We start from the raw sequence: 17,362 nt of genomic DNA, 5'->3' as shown, positions 1-17,362 counted from the left end.
TTTTTTGCAGAAATAGAAAAACTCATCCTAAAATTCATATGGAATCTCAGGTGACACCAAATAGCCAAAACAATCTTGAAAAAGGAAAACAAAGTTGGAGATCTCACACTTCCTGATTTCAAAACTTAATACAAAGCCATGGTAATCCAACCGTGTGGTACTGGCATAAAGACAGACATATAGACCAATGGAATAGACTAGAGAGCCCAGAAATAAACCCTTTCATATATGTTCAAATGATTTTCAACAAGTGTGCCAAGACCATTCAATGGGAAAAGGACAGTCTTTTCAACAGGTGGTGTTGGGAAAACTGGATATCCACATACAAAAGAATGAAGCTGGACATTTACCTCACACCATATACAAAAATTAACTTAAAATAAATCAAAGACCTAAACATAAGAACTAAAACTATAAAACTCTTAGAAGAAAATATTGGGGGAAAGCTTCATGACATTGGACCTAGCAGTGATTTCTTGGGTATGACACCAAAAGCACAGGCAACAACAACAACAAAAAGATAAATTGGACTTCATCAAAATTTAAAACTTTTGTGCATCAAAGGACACTACCAACAGAGTAAAAAGGCAACCTATAGAATGGGAGAAAATATAATTTGCAAATCATATATCTGATGAGAGATTAATATCCAGAATATATTAAGGACTCCTATAACTTAACAAAAAACAAACAACCCAGTTAAAAAATGAGCAAAGGACTTGAATCAACATTTCTCCAAAAAAGATAAAAATGGGCAATAAACACAAGAAAAGATCCTCAACATCACTAATCATTAGGGAAATGAAAATCAAAACCACAGTGAGATACCACTTCATGCCTATTAGGATGGCTATTATCGAAAAAAACAGAAAATAAGTGTTGGCGAGGATGTGGAGAAATTAGAACACTTGTGCATTGCTGATGGAAGTGTAAAATGGTATAGTCACTGTGGAAGACAGTATGGCAATTCCTCAAAAAATTAAAAATAGTATTACCATATGATTCATTGATACCACTTTTGGGTATATACCCAAAAGAACTGAAAGCAGGACTCAAACAGATATTTGTATACCATGTTCATAGCAGCATTAATTATAATAACCAAATGATCACAACAACCTAAATGACAAATAAATGGATAAACAAAATATAGTATGTACACAAAATTGAATACTACTTAGCCATCAAAAGGAAAGAGTCTGATATATGCAACAATATGGATAAACTTTGAAAAAGTTATGCTAAGTGAAATAAGTCAGATGCAAAACAACAAATATTGTATGATTCCATGTATATGAGATACCTAGAATAGGCAGATTCATGGAGATAGAAAGTAGAATGGTGCTTTCCAGGGGCTGAGGGGATGGGGAGAAATGGGCAGTTAGTATTTAATGGGTACAGTTTCAGTTGATCTAGATGAAAAGGTTCTAGAGATTGAGGGTGGTGATGGTTGCATAACAATGTGAAGGACTTAATGCTACAGAACTGTATACTTTAAAATGGTAAAATTTATGTATATTTAACCACAATTTTTAAAAATATAATAAATGAAGACAGTCTTAATGTAAAGTGTTTCAAAAAAAGATTTATAAAATTGACTTTGCATTTTGCACTGTTCACATTACTTTCTTTCAAGTTTGGCACACTTGGCTTAGTTTAAAATAGACTTAGCAAAAGGAAAAAAAAAAGAAGAATTGGAATTGAAATGATCCAGTTGATTTCTTCTTGATTTTGAAATAATCATTCATTTGATTTTGGAATAATCATTTAATGTATATGTCTACTATGCAGGAACAAAGAACAATATGTAGTCTTGAACAGTTATTTATTTGTTTCATGATTTTGTGTCTTATAATTTAAATTATTTTAAATTCTTTCTGAGCAAGAATTGTATCTGTTTGGTACACTAGTGTACCGACTCATGTAACAATTGAGACAGTGCCTTGCGCATAGTAGGTGTTCAATAAAATATTTGTTAAATGAAAAAATGTGTGTATATATCTTTTTTGTATATTTGAAAATGTCATGTTTACATTTTTGTCTGGAAAGTGGGTTTGAGAGAGGAGGGTAGCCTCAAGGACAGTTCCTTAACATCATTGACCAATACAAATATGTATTATGTATTTCTCAAGTCATTGCAGATTTATTTTGGTTTTATATTAAAAGTTGTGCAGCAACTTGAAACAGTCATAGAGTAGTATGTGAAACATGGGTTGCTCAGATAGGAGATGAGCTACATATATTTTTTAATGGGAAAATATTCACAATTAATGTGGACTATATGACAGTTGTGCTTTGTATAAACAATTAGATTGTTAGAAGGGAGGGGCAAATTTCAATGCACATCACCTTATTCTGTATTGTAGTATTGAAGTATTGTAGCTTTAGCATAACCGTTTTGATGATGAGAAAACTGGGGCAAAAGAGCTTCTCAAGGCTTGAGCTAGAATGGTGGCAATTTTCTGGTATCTTTTAGAAAGAGAAGTAATTTCATTCCTATGTCTAAGTAAGTGGAAACTGTTCAGGAGTATACTTACTTGCCTGGTGAAGAGTGGAGACAAGTAGGGGATAGGAAGATCAAGAGCCACAGGATTCTTGTTTTATTTCTCATCTCTGGGTACAAACACCTTTCTAAGACATCATATTCTCAAATTACTTCTTATAATAAATTGATATCTAATTCTAACAGTAACTTCTAATAGGGAAATAAATGTTGAGTGTAAAATAATATTCAAATTTTTTTAAATATAAATTATCTAGGAGAAAATTGGTTTGTTTTGAGTCTTTTGTATATTTTTACTTCATTTACTATTAAAATATTGTACAACTTCTAGTCTTTTCCGTTAAAAGTATATTTGCATTTTGCTAGCTTAAATTTATTGAAACTTAGCTCTTGTGTATCATTTCTTATTTTTCCCTTGACATGAAGTCTTACCTACTTGATGAAGATATCTTTTGAAAGGTGTACTGCAAGGAATGAAATGCTATTTGTAAATTATGCTTTTACCAAGGTAAAGACCAAATTTTATGAATTCACTTTTTGTTTGTAAAAGGAAAAACTAACTTCATATATTTAATACATTCAAAAGTTTGATTAAATATTTAACTGTATTGACTTATTAAGTTGACCCAGGAAAAAAATGCTTTTCTTTTCCTCATATTATACATCTTTGTGTTCCTAACTTATAACAAAGTGCTTAGCACATAGTAGGCTTTCCTTAAATTTTTGATGTAGAAATAAGTTTTATTATGCTACTTAAAAGCTTCTAAGAAAGAACTAATTATACATACTATGTCAATGTTAGAATCTTTAAATATGGATTTTTTACTGTCTTTACCCTCTTTTTTTTCTAAAAGAAAACTTTTTTGTATCTTTAGGTGCTAATCTGTGTTTAAAAAAACAAAACCTTGGAGTAAAGTAGCAGCACATAATGGTTTGTGGATTTTGAAAAGGTGCAGGCCATATTGTGCTGCCTCAAAAATACAAGGATCTGATCTTCTGAAGAAAATATATTTCTTTTTATTCATAGCTCTTATGATAGCAATGTCAGCAGTGCCTTAGCAGCACGTAAATATTGGCGTTAAGGTTATAAAATTATCTCCAGTATTAACTGTGCTGCTGAAGTAAGGTTGGCCATACTCTACAGTCGTATTTTAATATGTATTAATATTACTGATGTATTTTCAGTTTTATTGACGACATATTTTCAGTATTATTGATAATCTTGTTATGTTTAGTATGATTCTATGAAAATCAGTATACTAACTTTTCAGATGTATTGAGTATATTAAAATAGTATAATTGCAATTTAATAATTGTGTTGAATGTCATTAAGAGTTTATTGAAAGAGATTATACAGCATCAAATAAATTTAATGCACATTTATATTCAATGTAAACATTCAGATTTACTTAAGATAAAAGAGAAATATTAGTTTTCCATTTGTTGCTGTAGTAAAAAGAAATTAAAGATATTTGTTTATCTCCAATAAATGTACATTATAAAATATACATTTTGAACAGAACTTAGAAGACAGTTTTTAGTAATGGTTCTAAATATTTTTTTATAAGGGAAGGGGGAAAGTATCAAAACATGTGAATTAAATTTCTGAAATCCTGTATCTCAAAGTGCACTTAATCATAACTTTAAAGGTAGGAAAGACCTTAACAGATGACCAGCCCATTTGTTGGGTAGCTCAGGAAACAGAAACTAAAATTAATTTGCTACACATGACAGATTAGGATCTTAATCCTATGGCTTCTAACTTTATCATATTGTTTTTTCTTGTTTTTATTAAAATTTTTTTTAAATCCTTAGCTGAAGATTTTTCTTTGACAACTCAAAAATGTGAAGGCCTTGTTTGCTTTTTTTATATCCAATATTTAACTTCAGTGTTACGCCAAAAATTACTAGTATAGTTATTTTATAGATGCAAATACAGTCAAAATTTTTAACTTAATTAAAATTTGAAGGAAAACGTTTTCTTTACCTTTTATTCCTTATTTGTTGATATTTTATTGTCATTAAACTAAAAATTGATGTTCAGGATAAGATGAGTGTGTTTGTGTAGTGTACCATACTTCTGGTCTTATTTCCTACAAGGAATGTCTTACCCTTTTCAATTATAACTGAGCAGAAAATCTACAAAATAAAAGCAGTTCGTTCGTTCTTTTTTTTTTTTTTGAGGAAGATTGGCCCTGCACTAGCATCTGTTGCTAATCTTCCTCTTTTTTCTTCCCAAAGCCCCAGTTCATAGTTGTGTATCGTAGTTATAGAGTTATAGCTCTTCTATATGGGACGCCACCTCAGCATGGCTTGATGAGTGGTGAGTAGGACCTCGCCCAGGATCCAAACCTGTGAACCCTGGGCCACCGAAGCTGAACGCACGACCTTAACTGCTATGCCGCCAGGCCAGCCCCCAAAAGCAGTTCTTAATCATTTCCAATTATAATTGTCTATTTTGGAAACCCTAAAAGTATTTCAGATGTAATTTAAGGAATTGTATTTGAGGATCTAAAAAGAAAATATTTTATAAGACAAAGCTCTCATTTTTAAGGACAATCTCATGTTTTTCCCAGCAAAAATTTTTTCCCAAAATAAGGAAGCAATGTACCATATATATGGTGGCTAGAATTAAATGCCAGCTTTTACATGGAAATAATATTGCTGTGGTGCTTTTAAAAACCATTCATCATGCTCTTAACCTGTTTCCTTTATTTCATTTCAACCATTTTATTAAAGACTGTAACAAATACATGATAATTTTTGGTTCCACTAAAAATATTCTGGGATCTAACACATAGAGGCTTAGAAATATTTATTGAATGAATTGCAAAGTTTGTCCAATATTTTCCAGAACAACCCAGGAGTTAGATTTCTTTTTTGTCTTTGTTTCCTAAATGTATTTGAAGTCAGATTTTAGAAAATTATATTTAGTCTAATCTGCCTTCTAAATGACAGAGAGAAAACCTGTGTTTTACATTTACTAGGTGAATCTTTATGTCTAGGTGCTCCAGAAGTGAAGAAAGACCATTGGGGCTATTATGGCTAGATGAAAACTTTTCTTGTATTAATCCTAAGACTAGATTAAAGGAAAATTGAAATACTGGGGGAGTAAGAAAATGTAGAAAAAATGTTGCATTGAAATTTATTGTAACTTTATGCAGCTTCTTTCCAGTCTCATATTAGAGAAGAGGAAATAGCCTGTCAATAACTAATGAAATGCACATTTAAGTAACTCAATAGGACTGGAAGTTTTATTCGTAAGAGTTAATATACTTCCATCTTTGTGTAATTTTGAAACACATAAAAAGAAAATAGTAAAATAAAAGTTATAGCCTTTAATGTTAATTTTTTTGCATATGTGTGAGGAAGATCGGCCCTGAGCTAACATCTGCCAATCCTCCTCTTTTTGCTGAGGAAGACTGGCCCTGGGCTAACATCCATGCCTATCTTCCTCCACTTTATATGGGACGCCGCCACAGCACGGCTTGACAGGCAGTGCATCCGTGCGTGCCCAGGATCCGAACCGGTGAACCCCGGGCCACCGCAGCGAAGCACGCGCACTTAACCGCTTGCGCCACCAGGCTGGCCCCGGTTTAATGTTAATCTTAATTTGGCTATTTATTTTTCAAAGAAGAAATAGTTATATAGGAGTGTATATTAAATTTCATTTTTTCCATCTTCTTTGAGGGGAAAATCCTAATCTTTTTCATTCAGGGTTCTTTTTAAGTTGATGCCAAATAATTCCAATATCAGGCATCTTAAATCTGTTACTTGGAGCGTGGATTGAGTTTAGAGCTAACTCAGAGGACTTCAGGCAAGTACCCAGGAGGTAGTGATAGGAATATTTTAATAGTTCAACAATTCGGTTTGCATCCTATATTCGAATACAAATCTCTTCAGATCACACATATTGATATGTAATAGTAGATTTGAAAATTTGCCCATAGACTAAATTCTGTATTTAACAGTAAAGATTTTCTCCCATCACTTATATGTCCTTTTGATTGTTATAGAATTATAGGTGTTTTTAAGCCAGTAAGTAATCATTATCGATACAGGCTCAGGTTAGCCATAATTGGATTAGCAAGATTATACTTTCATAGACGATGCTCTCTAAGTTAATGTATTTATTTATTTAGAAATTGACATTCTAAATCAAAATTTTTTTTTCCTTTTGCAGGTGGATATTACTATCCCTTATTCATGGAAAAAGTTTTATTCTAAGTGTTGTTCTCATTGAGTATTAAAAAAAAGGAGAAAAGTTAATGTCCTAAACTTTTGAGATAGATTTGGCTCTAGTAAGTATTGAGACATACTGCTTGCATATCTGGGAGAAGAAATGAGACTATTATCAGTACATTTCCAGCTAAAAATTTTTATTTTCTTATCTCGTATCAAGGGACTTCTTACAATTTCTGTTTTATTACTAAGAACTTGAGCTCCTTTAATGCAAAATTAACTCCTCTACCAGAAATTTAAGAATTTATGTTCTTACTTTGTTTATTTGTAAAATATATCCCACAGATTTCTGATGTCTTTTTTTTTTTTTAGGCTATATGCAATGAAGAAAATGTTGGCAAAATAAATAATTTTAAACCTTTTATGTTAAAATTACTGTGCAAAATGACAAGTTAGTTGCTGTTTTTTTGTCTTTAATATATTGAAATTAAATTCAACATTTATAATTTCTATTTGGGTCTATTTCTTGATTATTAATACATTGAATTCAACGCAAAAACTTCATGAGTAATACACTTAGATTAGCATATTGATGAGCGCAGTTCCCCCTTAATTCTGTGAGACTTTGCATAATCTGATATTTATTATTACTTGTAATTGGACTTCTGTGTTTTGAAGAAATGTAAACTGCCTGGAGAATCTTGTTATTGTTTATATTTATCTTATGCTATAGGGTTAGATTTTGTTTGAGAAATTGTGCTGAGAAAAAAAAAATTTTAAGCCACTTTTACACTAAATGTTCCTGAATTTAATTAACTTGTTATTAAAAGTAGTTTATATGTCTTTGTTTCATAATTTAACCATTTAGCATGGATTATTCTATTAAAGAATATCTTAAGGAAATGGTAGAAACTTTAAATCACTCCAGAGTTTGCTTATTTCCACATCTTATTATTTTATAGTTTGGGAATGATTATATTTATGGAAGTAACATTTGTAAGTTCTTATAGTACCATTAAAATTTTTTTTCTTTTTGGACTTAATGCATATGATGATAAACTATAGGGTAATTTATTTTTTTTTAGTTTCCATGTTATCAGTTAAAAATACCCTTTAGCATGAAGCAATGAAGTGTAGAGTGTTTGTTGTCCCATAGTATAAGTCAAGAAAGTTTAAGTACATCATTTCTTAAGAGAATTTGTAAATTTTAACATAGTCTGTGCAGATTTTTATACTAATTTATTTATATTTTCATGAATGTCTTTTCTGGCAGTGTGAAAATACTAATGTTTGACAAGGAGCATTAAAAATAGATTTAAGAGGGGCCGGCCCGGCGGCGCAAGTGGTTAAGTGCGCGCGCTCCGCTGTGGCGGCCTGGGGTTCGCTGGTTCGGATCCCGGGCGCGCACCGACGCACTGCTTGGCAAGCCATGCTGTGGCGGCGTCCCATATAAAGTGGAGGAAGATGGGCACAGATGTTAGCCCTGTTAGCCCAGGGCCGTCTTCCTCAGCAAAAAAAGAGGAGGATTGGCGGATGTTAGCACAGGGCTGATCTCCTCACAAAAAAAAAAAAATATATAGATTTAAGAGGCTGGCGCGGTGGCATAGTGGTTAAGTTCTCGCCCTCTGCTTCAGCGGCCCAGAGTTCTCGGGTTTGGATCCCGGGCGCAGACCTTTGCACTGCTTATCAAGCCATGCTGTGGCGGCATTCCATGTAAAGTAGAGGAAGATGGGCACGGATGTTAGCCCAGGGTCAGTCTTCCTCAGCAAAAAGAGGATTGGCGACGGATGTTAGCTCAGGGCTAATATTCCTCACCAAATAAAAAATAGATTTAAAACATTTATATATAAAGAGAGTGGTACAAATTTATTTATTCTACTATTTAGCTGCTGAGAATCAGCATTGAACAAAACAGATAAATTTCAGCCCTCATGGAGCTTACAACCTTGGGAGTGAGGCATCAGTAATAGAATAGACAAAACACTGATACAGTACTATATGTGGTATGTCAGATGGTGATAAGTTCTATGGAGAAAAATAAAGCAAGAGAGGTGGAAGGGATGGGATTAAGGTGTTTGGAAGGCAGGAGAGGTATGCTTTTAAATAGTATGGTCAGAAAATGCCTCACAAAGATGACATTTGAACAGAGACCTAAAAAACGATATGGGAGCAAACCATTAAGAGCCTTTCAGGCAGATGAAATAGCAACTACGAAGACTTTGAGCATTTTTGGTCTGTACAAGGAACAGCAAGGAGGTCTAGGTGGCTATGATCAAATATACAAGAGGTGAATCGTAGCTCATAGGATCAAAGAGTTTATAGGGGCCAGATCTTATGGCTGTTTAAGCTTTTATCTTAATCTACAGATTTAATTTTCCATACTTCTTTAAGAGAACCTTGACAGTTGTATTTGCCTCAGCCTATTTGACCTTTGTAGATAGAACAGATTATTTTTATGAATCTGACTCAAGGTTAGAGCCTTCATCTGAGACCATTTAGAATGTAAACGAAATGTTTAAATGGTTGGTTAATAGGTATATGTGTGATGATCAGGTTTTTACGATTTGTGCTTTGATGACTCTGAAATTGTTTTTTACTTAATCATTTTAGCAAGTCAAAGCTAATGGCTCCAAGAGACACTCTGAACTTGTTCATGTTTATCATTTACCCAAACGAACCACAATTATCTTTGACTCCTCCATTCTTGGAATTCCTGCCATAGTGAAGTACTTCATTATTTCTCACTTATTCCTATTCTGCAGTGTCATAGCTGAAGAGTTCTTTGCTTGTAATTATTTTATCCGCTGTGGTATGTCCCACTAATTTTCCTAAAACACTGCTTTTGCTTATAGTATAAAATGCAAACTCCTTAGCTTGTACCTCATGATCTTGCCCCAACCTCCTTATGTTTTTCCATTTTTCTTCAAGTGAACTGATCCTGATCCATCCATTTTTCTGTCCCCATGCCTTTATTTATGATATTTCACACCCCAGTTCTCTCTCAACTAATTACTGTACATTTTTAAAAATCAGGCCAAACTTCTCACGTGTGCTAAATTTTTCCTGATTTTAACAGTCTGGCATTATCCCTCTTTTGCATGGTATGAACAATCTCTATCTGTAGTTCTTATCCCTTTTCTCTAATTTAACATACCTGAGGGACATAACACTTCTATCATTAATTGCACCTCATTTATTCATACATATTAACCTTTTAAATGTACTAGCAATATGAATAAAAATTAAAAATTTGAGAAACAAAATGAAGGAAAGCAAGTGGACTAAGATATCCAGAACTTCAAAATACCAGCCTAAATATCAGGTCTCAAAGTTCAAATATTAATTTTATGCTGACAAGTGATATAGTTGGTTTTTTCCCTCAGTTATATGAAAAGCTATATATATCACACATAGTAGAGTGTGGACCAGCCATAATATATTTCAAGGATTTTAGCACAGTAAAAGAATAATAGGGGCCGGCCCGTTGGCGTAGTGGTTAAGTGTGCGCGCTCTGCTTCGCCGGCCCAGAGTTCGCAGGTTCAGATCCCGGACGCACACCAACGCACTGCTTGTCAAGCCATGCTGTGGCAGCGTCCCATATAAAGTAGAGGAAGATGGGCACAGATGTGAGCCCAGGGCCAATCTTCCTCAGCAAAAAGAGGAGGATTGGCATCGGATGTTAGTCAGGACTAATCTTCCTCACCAAAAAAAAAGAATAATAAATTATCGATTTCAATTTTCTAATATTGTAAAAGCAATTGATAAATATGCTCTTTTAAGAAATAATCCATCTGTGTATTATAGTGTGTTTATAATATTAAAAGATTGGAAGAATTTTTAAAGTGTCCAATAATAAAAGGCTGATTAAATAACATGCTGAGTGGAAAGCTATTTAAAATAATATAAGGAATATTTAATGAGCTAGAAGGTTGTTCACGATTAAGTGGAAAAGTTTACCAAATTGTATGAACAGATTCATTAGAAGAATACATTTGCTAAACTGTTGTTATTATTGGTTTACTATGGGTGTCAGATAAATCTTATTAGGGTGAGGGAGTGGATCTTATTTCTTGATTATAAATAAGTATATATGATTTTTGTGAGTGGGGGGAAAGTTTGTTTTTTGAAAAGGAGAGAGAGAAATCCTTGAAAAATAAAAACAATTATTTGAAACAGCCTTACTACCACAAAATCACCCTCTTTGGAAATCTGTAAATGGAAATCCTACTGGGTTCAGGAACTTTAGAAGTGACAATGAAGAATTGTCTATCATGGGAAGAATTGAATAGATAATTTCAAAAATCAGATCATTTTAAAGTCAGCTTTAGGGAAGCAATCTACTCTGTGTTCTCAAAGGAGTGTTGAAAAGGAATTCAAGAATCACTTCTTGAATTCTGTTGAGAGGTTTTGCTGTCATTTGTCCACTCTTCCAGCCCCCAGCACCTCAAAAGGTAAGTGTAAGAAAAGGAGTAGATAATCTATTTTAATTTTGAAACTCTATTAATGAACTATGTAAAGAAAAGCAAATCTGGTTTATTTTATAGTTATAAATATTTAATAGCACAATGAAACTGACTTTCAGATCTAAAAATTAAGGATTTTTCTGTTTAAAAAGTTTGTTTTAATTTTTCCTAGCATAAAAGTAATACATAGGCATAGAAACCTCAGAAAAGGCAAAAAATTCTATTTAAAAATCACATTTTTACCATCCAATGGCAACTACTATGATTAGCTTTATATTATTCCTTTCTAGTGGCATAGTTGTATTAGCAAATTTATTTCTTAATCTAATTCATAACTATGCCAGGGACTGGAAAGAGCATCTCCTTCTAGAGAAGAGATACAGGATATGCTTCTGGCTCAGAAATTTTTTCTTTACGTTTATCTAAAATATACCTTAAAAATACCACTAATTTTATAATTTATTCCATAATATTTTATTGTAAAATGCTTAAAATTTTTAATTTTTTGTCTCAAGATATTTTAGTAAATTTGAGGATATGAGAAGATGAATCTTGTTTACCCTGTGGCTTCCTCTAGCACATCTGTATGTTATCCCCAAGGGTACCTTTCCATAGTGTAAGAAGCATTCTGAGGCAAGGGAGGTCACTGAAGGGATTTAAGTAGGAGAGTAAGAAAAACAACTACTGAAATAAAATGTATATACTGCTCAAGATTTGTTCAGAGAGAGAAGTCGAAGATTGGTATGTTAATTAAATTAGGAGTTAAGTTTCTTCTTTTGTACCCCAGTAATCACATCAAATTGATCAAAAAGCTGAGCTGTTCTAAAATTGTGGAATTCACATTTGATAGTCAAAAAACATTTACTGATAGTTTTGGACATTTCACTTCAAACATATGGCTATGGTTAACAAAATGTAAACATGATAAATATATAAATTCATAGGGTATGACTTACGGTGCTCATTTAGAATATAAGCAAAAATGGTATGTCTCAATCTATTTTTCTCACATGCTAATGTTTTATAATTTAACTAAAACTCTTTAAGAACAGTAGTAGTTTAATTTAGAAAGACAGGTTTAGAATCTGAAAACAACTTGGCCAATAAAGAAACTACATTATTTGGGACACTAAAAATCTGAATCTATCTGAGGGGAGGAGTTTTTATCACCAAAACAGGCCCATGGTACAGATTTCAAGTCAGACCGCCTGTTAACGCTACTTTTGTCAGCATTTTAGTGAGTATTGCATCCTTTGAAGAAATAGGAAAAATACCCAAAAGTAAAGCCTCAGGTCCATAGTAGTTAAGCTGTCATGCCATTTTTTAAATTAGCGATACTTAGATGTGTTTACCTCTAAAACTCAAGGAATTGGGAGCTTTAAAAAATGATGCCTTATTCTTTCTGGAAAGTTCTACATAGTTATACTCTTCAGGAAAAACTTGTGATGATTTTACAATACTTCCCATATTCATTAATAACTAAATTCCAAAAAAGAAAAAAGAGAATTCTTTCAATGTACTCTTCCTCATTTTCAGCAATACCAGATGGTCTTGGTTTTTGGATAGCCAAATTGGATAATTTAATTTGGAGTTTAGGTAAAGGTTCAACAAATTTCAAAACTAGCATGAAAATTCATTTTTTCAGGTTAACCTATTGCTATATGCTAATAAACACTTGTTCCCCCAAACCGTTGTTGATTAGAAGTCTTGGTGTGTAGGGCTCATGTCAGGCCACATGTAGAGTATGGATGTGAACCAACTAGAAGGCATTCAGAGAACTGAAAAAATATGAGGTGTTCAAATGTCATAAGGAGTGGTTGAAGGTATTGAGAAGCTTGCTTGTAAAAGAAAAGACAACAATCTTGAGACTTATTTATTCTGTGTTGCGCTGGAGGGCAAAACTGGGGAGATGGAGTTTCAGGGATGCAAATATAAACTCTTAAAACAACCAAGGGCTTTCTACAAACTCTGGATGTGTGCATTATGGAAATGGACTGCTTTGCCAAGGACCTCAAAAATGATGAAATGGGGGAAAACGTAAGATTTAAAGACATCATTTGAAATGAAGAAAATCAGTACATCAGCTTGAACAAATCCTTGCCTTTAAAATGTAAGGGTATTTGTACTAACAAAAGACAATTTTTGACCAAAGGAAATTATAGGAAAACTTCTGGGTTTTTTGTTTTGTTTTAGGACAGTTTTTACTGAAAATGATCATTGTTTTAACAGAACTGACAGTATCTAAGGAAGGTACTCTAAGAAGTTCAGGATCAAGGTTTCCAGAAGCGTGTCACTTGTCTGAGAACTATGAAATAATGAAAATGTTAATTCATTCTCATTGTTAACATTTTCATTAAATACTAGAGTTGGAACATAATTTTTAAATACTAAAAGCTTTTATAAGTTTGCATTTGTTTTGAAGAAGGATTGCTTTTTGAAGGCTGTTGGACAAATCCAGGGTAAAACTGGATTATTAAGTTTTCGTTTTCCTCTTAAGACTTCAAAGGAAAATAAAGTTGAAGAATTTGGATAAACAGGAAGGAATTGATTCTACAGAAATTGTTAGTCTTACCGTCTTGATTTGAGGAGAGTTGAGTTATAGTGTCAATGGGGCATTCTTTGATGTTTATATTCTAGGCTGCTTGGATGTTAAGAAGACAGCAGGGCCATAGTTTGGGCTTAGAATTAACACTCTTGGAATTCTCCTTCTGTAATTAAATGTAGGGGAATTCAGCTTCAGTTGGAGCTTATCTCATCTTACCACGCACATAGTAGGCGCTCAGTTGTTTATTAAATGGAGTGTTCCCAGGAAGCTCAATCTCACTCTGAAATTGGCAGGGGATCTAGTTGATTCTGGCATCAAATATGCAGGAAATAATCATTCTGTAGTGTCTGCCAGTCTTTTGAGACCAAATCATTGAGACTTCATTAAACAATGTTATGGCTTGGCTGAGAAGATAATTCTTATGACATCTTTTAATGCAGGCTTCTTAGTTTTTACAGTTCAAGTACTTTTCACATTACTCTGGTTCTCTTCCAAATTTTATATGACATTCTTGATAAGAGAGAATTGTAAATACAGTAATGAACATCAGCCCTGGCACATTTGTTAATGTTTATTTGCCCCTCTGGGAAATAGGCCAGTAAATTTTTATTGTTTATTTTGAGCAGTTATTTTAGTGAAAGTGACCCAAATCAATCAAATCAAAACATTTTAATACCTACCCCATAGGGTGCTTGATTTTTTAAAAGTGCATATAGAAAGCATCAAGCTTTAGGTGCTGCTAGTAGTGATAGAAATAGTAACTGCTAAGACAGTGATGTTTATTCTTTGCTAGCAGCTTTTACATTTAATAACCCATATAATTCTCATAACCACCCTATGAGGGAGGTATGTCATTATCCCCATGTTACAAGAAATAGCCTGCCTAATGTCACATACTAGTAAGTGGGGGAATCAGGATTCAAGCTGAAGTGGTTTGATTGCAGAGCTCACACTCTTAGTAGTTATATCTATAGCCTCAGTCCTATAGCTAACGAGGTAGAGGAGACAAAATTAACAAATATTAAGCCCTAAAATGCTCAAAATGATAGATACGTTCCAAAGAATGTCTTAAAGATAGGTATGTATGTGAAAGTACTATACCAAGCACAAATTATCTTCTCAAATATTCTATGATGGTACTACTGTCCCACTGCAAGGAGGCATGCTCTTAGATGTGTGTTTCAGTAAGACTGGATATGAGGTGTTTATGAGTCCATGTCCTTCTGTATGTATGTGCGGTCCATGGATATATGTGCAGATATATGACTTCAATCAGCCCTTAATATAATAGCATAGTCCTCCCCTAAGAAAACTTCCCCCACCTAACTGTCCAGGGTAAGTCTACACAATCTATAGGTCATACTTGGTTGTATTGTTTTTAAAGCATCAAACATCAGTGTCATCTCACTTAAGCACACTCTCTCTCTGGAATCTCATCAACCTCTAAGAGAGAAAATAGACCTTTTCTAACTAAAAGGCTGCAGACAAACTATACATCTAAATTGTAAACTTATTTTGGAAATTACTTATCCCTAAGCTATCAGACATATAATTTTCTTAGTATTTCATGTCAATTTAAAGAATTGGACTTCTGGCAAGGCTTAATGATTAACTTCATTCTGTCTCATAGAGCAATTCCAGGCAGTATAGCAAATTCTTACTCAGCCTTCAGAGATATTCTCAGGTATTACCTCAGAAGGGCAGCCTCCTCCAACCCCCTCCATGTATACACAAACACAGAAAGTTAATAACTCCCTTTTCTGTACAGTCACCCTTATAATAGTTTCATTATTGCTTATGTTAACATTATGTTGTAATTATTTTCTTATTTCTCTATTACTAGCTTGTAAGCTTAATAGTCTTGAGCCCAGAGACTGTATCTTAAGTCAGCTCATTTAGTGACTAATGTAAACAGAGCTGATGACCTCACATAGCACTCAGTAATATGTTAGTTCCCTTCCTTATTATAGAATACAATGATACCAATATTGTTATGGCTATTCAAAACAACTCACTGGTCAGATAGCCAGAAATTAGACTTTACTTTTCAGTGGAATTCTCCCAGGCTTAATTAGGTCAAATCTATTTAGAGATCACCAATGTCACAATTCCATTGAAGGATCAGAAGGAAAGAGAAATGAGAAACATGAAATAGTACTTGCCAGGTAAAATAAAGTTTTATATGTTTATTTGTTTATATGTTTAATAATGTTTATTTCTCATTGAAATGATGAACTGGTAAAAGAATAAAGAATTTCACAGAGCATATTTTATCTCCTAGGTAACAGAGGCAAGAGAAACTTTGACAATATATCTGATGTAAGTCTTAAGAAAAATTGTCTCTAGCAGACTGAAAGGAGTCCCAGATTTTTTTTTTCCTATATTTTTGAGGAGATCAGCCCTGTGCTAACATCTGCCAATCCTCCTCTTTTTTTGCTGAGGAAGACCAGCCCTGGGCTAACATCCATACCCATCTTCCTCCACTTCATATGGGATGCCGCCACAGCATGGCTTGCCAAGCAGTGCGTTGGTGCGCGCCCGGGATCTGAACCGGCGAACCCTGGGCCGCCACAGCTGAGCGCGCACACTTAACCGCTTGTGCCACCGGGCCAGCCCTCAGATATTCTTTCTGAGGTGTTACAAGAAAGCACTATGGAGGTCAGCAATTCCAGTTAACTTTGTTACCATCTCAAGATTCGGGGTTTTTTTTAAGTATTAAGTACTTTAAAAAGTATTAAAATTATTTAATTGCTGTTTTTTCTGCTTCATCATTCATCCGATTGACCCTACAGTTGATTGCTTGAGACAGCTTTAAAATCCAAGTCAACTTTGCTTAGGCCAATGAATTCATATTAGCCCGTATGTAATAATCCAACCAGAACAGCTATTTGTAACTGCCTCTCTCTTTCTATCTCATCAAAAAATAGTTTTCACTTGTACCTTTCTGAGTTCATAGGGTGTGACACCTTTTCCTAGCACTGTATTTGTGTTCTGTTCTTGTTGCTCTCCCAGACTCAGAACTCTACATGCCTGCCTGAACCCACATTACCCAGCCTCTGAATCCTCCCTGCCTAAATCCATGGCATTCAGATGCTTTGCCCTGCATTGGGAAATCATCGGGCTCCCAGGCTTTACTTTTGTTTGGGAGACCCAAGTATATTCCCAAATTACCTGAAGCTCTAGCCTTAATACCCTGCTTGCTGTATAGAGCCTCTTGGATCAGTTTCACATGGTGGCCTCTGTTGCTCTTCGTAGTTAATTCCTCCCAAACTAGGCATGACCTACCTGTCAGTAAAATACTTGGGTGTTTCATAGTTAACAAATGTATTCCTTGATAATTTACCTGATGTGTCTGCTACTCTAAAATTATTTTCATTTTTAGGAAGTTTTGTAAAATTAACTGCTCATTGCCAGATAATACTTGTTACCCTCTTCATTTTTAGACAAGGAAAAAGCCTAAGATACTGTTAAATTAGAATAGGATTTTGGAATCAAGATTCTAAATATAACACATGGCAGAGTGCCAACACTTAGTTAGCTTTAGGTAGGTAATTGCTTAATAGAATTTGTCTAGGGACCTGTGAGAGGAGGCATGAGAATGATGAAATCATCTTATAACTTCAATCCAAGCCTGCATCATTATTAGCCATGGAGAGGTCTACAGTGGTT

General features: G+C 33.9%; 1 protein-coding gene across 8 annotated transcripts in view; it reads left to right on the top strand.

The window, feature by feature from the left end:
• The window catches only part of LOC106802351 (uncharacterized), a 119,284-nt gene that overhangs the window by 66,194 nt on the left and 35,728 nt on the right, over positions 1–17,362 (top strand). For 4 of the 8 annotated variants that reach the window (XR_015553428.1, XM_087436090.1, XM_087436091.1 and 1 more), the window contains 2 exons: positions 2,930–3,011; positions 6,687–6,804. The exons of 1 other annotated variant lie outside the window; for it this stretch is intronic. The gene's annotated coding sequence lies outside the window, so the exon portion shown is untranslated. Of the gene's footprint in view, positions 1–2,929; positions 3,012–6,686; positions 6,805–7,057; positions 16,352–17,362 lie in introns of those variants that run through there. 3 more of the 8 variants (XR_015553429.1, XM_087436088.1, XM_087436092.1) reach the window with 3 other exon arrangements.

The sequence above is a fragment of the Ceratotherium simum genome, chromosome 10 (genome assembly GCF_057802395.1).
Source record: "Ceratotherium simum simum isolate JZ-2026a chromosome 10, ASM5780239v1, whole genome shotgun sequence".
In the NCBI taxonomy this organism is placed as follows: Eukaryota; Metazoa; Chordata; class Mammalia; order Perissodactyla; family Rhinocerotidae; genus Ceratotherium; species Ceratotherium simum.
This window is presented reverse-complemented; position numbering and strand designations above follow the sequence as displayed.